This window comes from Rhipicephalus microplus, unplaced genomic scaffold, assembly GCF_043290135.1.
Source record: "Rhipicephalus microplus isolate Deutch F79 unplaced genomic scaffold, USDA_Rmic scaffold_85, whole genome shotgun sequence".
NCBI classification, from domain to species: domain Eukaryota; kingdom Metazoa; phylum Arthropoda; class Arachnida; order Ixodida; family Ixodidae; genus Rhipicephalus; species Rhipicephalus microplus.
The window spans coordinates 289,235-295,895 of record NW_027464657.1 but is presented as its reverse complement, the minus strand read 5'-3'; positions in this window follow the sequence as shown (position 1 = coordinate 295,895).

Sequence of the window (6,661 nt, the reverse complement as noted above, 5' to 3'; positions counted from 1 at the left end):
CTTCAAAGCTATCAGCCCAAAGAAAAAAAAGCGCCGCACCACCACCGGTTGGGCTCGAACCTCCAACTTTTCGGTTAACAGCCGATCGCCTTAGCCAATTGCGCCACGGAGACAGTCGTGCTCCACTCTCACCACCATCAGAACATATCTTCAAAGCTATTAGTGCAAAGAAAAAAAAGCGCCGCAACACCACCGGGTGGGCTCGAACTTCCAACCTTTTGGTTAACAGCCGATCGCGCTAGCCAATTGCGCCACGGAGACAGTCCTTCGCCACTCTCCCTACCATCAGAACATATCTTCAAAGCTATCAGCCCAAAGAATAAAAAGCGCCGCACCACCACCGTTTGGGCTCGAACCTCCAACTTTTCGGTTAACAGCAGATCGCGCTAGCCAATTGCGCCACGGAGACAGTCGTGCTCCACTCTCACCACCATCAGAACATATCTGCAAAGCTATTAGCGCAAAGAAAAAAAAGCGCCGCACCACCACCGGGTGGCCTCGAACTTCCAACCTTTTGGTTAACAGCCGATTTCGCTAGCCAATTGCGCCACGGAGACAGTCCTGCGCCACTCTCACAACCATCAGAACATATCTTCAAAGCTATCAGCCCAATGAATAAAAAGCGCCGCACCACCACCGGGTGGGCTCGAAACTCCAACCTTTCGGTTAACAGCCGATCGCGCTAGCCAATTGCGCCATGGAGACAGTCTTGCTCCACTCTCACCACCACCAGAACATAACTTCAAAGCTATCAGCCCACAGAAAAAAAAGCGCCGCACCTCCACCGTTTGGGCTCGAAACTCCAACCTTTCGGTTAACAGCCGCTCGCGCTAGCCAATTGCGCCACGGAGATAGTCGTGCTCCACTCTCACCACCATCAGAACATATCTTCAAAGCTATCAGCCCAAAGAATGAAAAGCAACACACCACTCCCGGAAGGGCTCGAACCTCCAACCTTTCAGTTAACAGCCATCGCGCTAGCCATTTGCGCCACGGAGACAGTCATGCTCCACTCTCACCACCATCAGAACATATCTTCAAAGCTATCAGCCCAAAGAATGAAAAGCAACACACCACTCCCGGGAGGGCTCCAACCTCCAACCTTTCAGTTAACAGCCGATCGCGCTGGCCAATTGCACCACGGAGACAGTCATGCTCCACTCTCCCCACCATCAAAACATATCTTCAAAGCTATCAGCCCAAAGAAAAAAAAGCGCCGCACCACCACCGGTTGGGCTCGAACCTCCAACTTTTCGGTTAACAGCTGATCACGCTAGCCAATTGCGCCACGGAGACAGTCCTGCTCCACTCTCACCACCATCAGAACATATCTTCAAAGCTATTAGCGCAAAGAAAAAACAGCGCCGCACCACCACCGGGTGGGCTCGAACTTCCAACCTTTTGGTTAACAGCCGATCGCGCTAGCCAATTGCGCCACGGAGACAGTCCTGCGCCACTCTCGTGCTCCACTCTCACCACCATCAGAACATATCTTCAAAGCTATTAGCGCAAAGAAAAAAAAGCACCGCACCACCACCGGGTGGGCTCGAACTTCCAACCTTTTGGTTAACAGCCGATCGCGCTAGCCAATTGCGCCACGGAGACAGTCCTGCGCCACTCTCACCACCATCAGAACATATCTTCAAAGCTATCAGCCCAAAGAATAAAAAGCGCTGCACCACCACCGGGTGGGCTCGAAACTCCAACCTTTCGGTTAACAGCCGATCGCGCTAGCCAATGGCGCCACGGAGACAGTCTTGCTCCACTCTCACCACCATCACAACATAATTTCAAAGCTATCAGCCCACAGAAAAAAAAGCGCCACACCACCACCGTTTGGGCTCGAACCTCCACCTTTTCGGTTCACAGCCGATCGCGCTAGCCAATTGCGCCACGGAGACAGTCGTGCTCCACTCTCACCACCATCAGAACATATCTTCAAAGCTATTAGCGCAAAGAAAAAAAAGCGCCGCACCACCACCGGGTGGGCTTGAACTTCCAACCTTTTGGTTAACAGCCGATCGCGCTAGCCAATTGCGCCACGGAGACAGTCCTGCGCCACTCTCACCACCCTCAGAACATATCTTCAAAGCTATCAGCCCAAAGAATAAAAAGCGCCGCACCACCACCGGGTGGGCTCGAAACTCCAACCTTTCGGTTAACAGCCGATCGCGCTAGCCAATTGCGCCACGGAGACAGTCTTGCTCCACTCTCACCACCATCAGAACATATCTTCAAAGCTATGAGCGCAAAGGAAAAAGCAACACACCACTCCCGGGAGCGCTCGAAACTCCAACCTTTCAGTTAACAGCCGAACGCGCTAGCCAATTGCACCACGGAGACAGTCGTGCTGCACTCTCACCACCATCAGAACATATCTTAAAAGCAATGAGCCTAAAGAAAAATAGCGCCGCACCACCACCGGGTGGGCTCGAACCTCAAACCTTTCGGTTAACAGCCAATCGCGCTAGCCGATTGCGCCACGAAGACAGTCGTGCTCCACTCTCACCACCATCAGAACATATCTTCAAAGCTATCAGCGCAAAAAAAAGCAGCACACCACTCCCGGGAGGGCTCGAACCTCCAAATTTTCGGTTAACAGCCGATCGCGCTAGCCAATTGCGCCACGGAGACAGTCATGGTCCATTCTCACCACCATCAGAACATATCTTCAAAGCTATCAGCCCAAAGAATGAAAAGCAACACACCAATCCCGGGAGGGCTCCAACCTCCAACCTTTCAGTTAACAGCCGATCGCGCTGGCCAATTGCACCACGGAGACAGTCATGCTCCACTCTCACCACCATCAAAACATATCTTCAAAGCTATCAGCCCAAAGAAAAAAAAGCGCCGCACCACCACCGGTTGGGCTCGAAACTCCAACCTTTCGGTTAACAGCCGATCGCGCTAGCCAATTGCGCCACGGAGACAGTCTTGCTCCACTCTTACCACCATCAGAACATATCTTCAAAGCTATCAGCCCAAAGAAAAAAAAGCACCGCACCACCACTGGGTGGGCTCGAACCTACAACCTTTCGGTGGACAGCCGATCGCGCTAGCCAATTGCGCCACAAAGACAGTCATGCTCCATTCTCACCACCATCAGAACATATCTTCAAAGCTATCAGCCCAAAGAATGAAAAGCAACACACCACTCCCGGGAGGGCTCCAACCTCCAACCTTTCAATTAACAGCCGATCGCGCTGGCCAATTGCACCACGGAGACAGTCATGATCCACTCTCACCACCATCAAAACATATCTTCAAAGCTTTCAGCCCAAAGAAAAAAAAGCGCCGCACCACCACCGGTTGGGCTCGAACCTCCAACTTTTCGGTCAACAGCCGATCGCGCTAGCCAATTGCGCCACGGAGACAGTCGTGCTCCACTCTCACCACCATCAGAACATATCTTAAAAGCTATCAGCCTAAAGAAAAAAAAGCGCCGCATCACCACCGGGTGGGCTCGAACCTCCAACATTTCGGTTAACAGCTGATCGCGCTAGCCAATCGCGACACAAAGACAGTCGTGCTCCACTCTCACCACCATCAGAACATATCTTAAAAGCTATCAGCCCAAAGAATGAAAAGCAACACACCACTCCCGGGAGGGCTCGAACCTCCAACCTTTCAGTTAACAGCCGATCGCGCTAGCCAAATGCGCTACGGAGACAGTCCTCCTCCACTCTCACCACCATTAGAGCATATCTTCAAAGCTATCAGCCCAAAGAAAAAAAAGCGCCGCACCACCACCGGGTGGGCTCGAACCTCGAACCTTTCGGTTAACAGCCGATCGCGCTAGCCAATTGCGCCACGGAGACAGTCGTGCTCCACTCTCACCATCATCAGAACATATCTTCAAAGCTATCAGCGCAAAGAAAAAAAAGCGCCGCACCACCACCGGGTGGGCTCGAACCTCCAACATTTCGGTTAACAGCTGATCGCGGTAGCCAATCGCGCCACGAAGACAGTCGTGCTCCACTCTCACCACCATCAGAACATATCTTCAAAGCTATCAGCGCAAAGAAAAAAGCAACACACCACTCCCGGGAGGGCTCGAAACTCCAACCTTTCGGTTAACAGCCGATCGCGCTAGCCAATTGCGCCAAGGAGACAGTCGTGCTCCACTCTCACCACCGTCAGAACATTTCTTCAGAGCTATCAGCCCAAAGGAGAAAAAGCGCCGCAGCACCACCGGGTGGGCTCGCACCTCCAACGTTTCGGTTAACAGCCGATTGCGCTAGCCAATTGCGCCACGCAGACAGTCCTGCTCCACTCTCACCACCATCAGAACATACCTTATAGCTATCAGCCCAAAGAAAATAAAGCGCCGCACCACCACTGGGTGGGCTCGAACTTCCAACCTTTTCGTGAACAGCTGATCACGCTAGCCATTTGCGCCACGGAGACAGTCGTGCTCCACTTTCACCACCGTCAGAACATTTCTTCAGAGCTATCAGCCCAAAGAAAAAAAAGCACCGCACCACCACCGGGTGGGCTCGAACCTCAAACCTTTCGGTTAACAGCCGATCGCGCTAGCCAATTGCGCCACAGAGACAGTCGTACCCCACTTTCACCACCATCAGAACATATCTTCAAAGCTATCAGCGCACAGAAAAAAGCAACACACCACTCCCGGGAGGGCTCGAACCTCCAACTTTTCGGTTAGCAGCCGATCGCGCTAGCCTATTGCGCCACGGAGACAGTCCTGTTCCACTCTCACCACCATCAAAACATATCTTCAAAGCTATCAGCGCAAAGAAAAAAGCAACACACCACTCCCGGGAGGGCTCGAACCTCCAACTTTTCGGTTAACAGCCGATCGCGCTAGCCAATTGCCCCACGGAGACAGTCCTGCTCCACTCTCACCACCATCAAAACATATCTTCAAAGCTATCAGCCGAAAGAAAAAAAGCGCCGCGCCACCACCGGGTGGGCTCGAAACTCCAACCTTTCGGTTAACAGCCGATCGCGCTAGCCAATTGCGCCACGGAGACAGTCTTGCTCCACTCTTACCACCATCAGAACATATCTTCAAAGCTATCAGCCCAAAGAAAAAAAAGCACCCCACCACCACTGGGTGGGCTCGAACCTACAACCTTTCGGTGGACAGCCGATAGCGCTAGCCAATTGCGCCACAAAGACAGTTGTGCTCTACTCTCACCACCATCAGAACATATCTTCAAAGCTATCAGAGCAAAGAAAAAAGCAACACACCACTCCCGAGGGGGCACGAACATCAACTTTTCGGTTAACAGCCGATCGCGCTAGCCAATTGCGCCACGGAGACAGTCGTGCTCCACTCTCACCACCATCAGAACATATCTTCAAAGCTATTAGCGCAAAGAAAAAAAAGCGCCGCACCACCACCGGGTGGGCTCGAACTTCCAACCTTTTGGTTAACAGCCGATCGTGCTAGCCAATGGCGCCACGGAGACAGTCCTGCGCCACTCTCACCACCATCAAAACATATCTTCAAAGCTATCAGCCCAAAGAAAAAAAAAGCGCCGCACCACCCCCGGGTGGGCTCGAAACTCCAACCTTTCGGTTAACAGCCGATCGCGCTAGCCAATTGCGCCACGGAGACAGTCTTGCTCTACTCTCACCACCATCAGAACATATCTTAAAAGCTATCAGCCTAAAGAAAAAAAAAGCGCCGCACCACCACCGGGTGGGCTCGAACCTCCAACATTTCGGTTAACAGCTGATCGCGCTAGCCAAGCGCGCCACGAAGACAGTCGTGCTCTACTCTCACCACCATCAGAACATATCTTCAAAGCTATCAGCCCAAAGAATGAAAAGAACACACCACTCCCGGGAGGGCTCGAACCTCCAACCTTTCAGTTAACAGCCGATCGCGCTAGCCAATTGCGCCACGGAGACAGTCATGCTCCACTCTCACCACCATCAAAACATATCTTCAAAGCTATCACCCCAAAGAAAAAAAAAGCGCCGCACCACCACCGGTTGGGCTCGAACCTCCAACTTTTCGGTTAACAGCCGATCGCGCTAGCCAATAGCGCCACGGAGACAGTCGTGCTTCACTCTAACCACCATCAGAACATATCTTCAAAGCTATCAGCGCAAAGAAAATAGCAACACACCACTCCCGGGAGGGCTCGAACCTCCAAATTTTCGGTTAACAGCCGATCGCGCTAGCCAATTGCGCCACGGAGACAGTCCTGCTCCACTCTCACCACCATCAAAACATATCTTCAAAGCCATCAGCCGAAAGAAAAAAAGCGCCGCGCCACCACCGGGTGGGCTCGAAACTCCAACCTTTCGGTTAACAGCCGATCGCGCTAGCCAATTGCGCCACGGAGACAGTCTTGCTCCACTCTTACCACCATCAGAACATATCTTCAAAGCTATCAGCCCAAAGAAAAAAAAGCACCGCACCACCACTGGGTGGGCTCGAACCTACAACCTTTCGGTGGACAGCCGATCGCGCTAGCCAATTGCGCCACAAAGACAGTTGTGCTCCACTCTCACCACCATCAGAACATATCTTCAAAGCTATCAGAGCAAAGAAAAAAGCAACACACCACTCCCGAGAGGGCACGAACCTCCAACTTTTCGGTTAACAGCCGATCGCGCTAGCCAATTGCGCCACGGAGACAGTCGTGCTCCACTCTCACCACCATCAGAACATATCTTCAAAGCT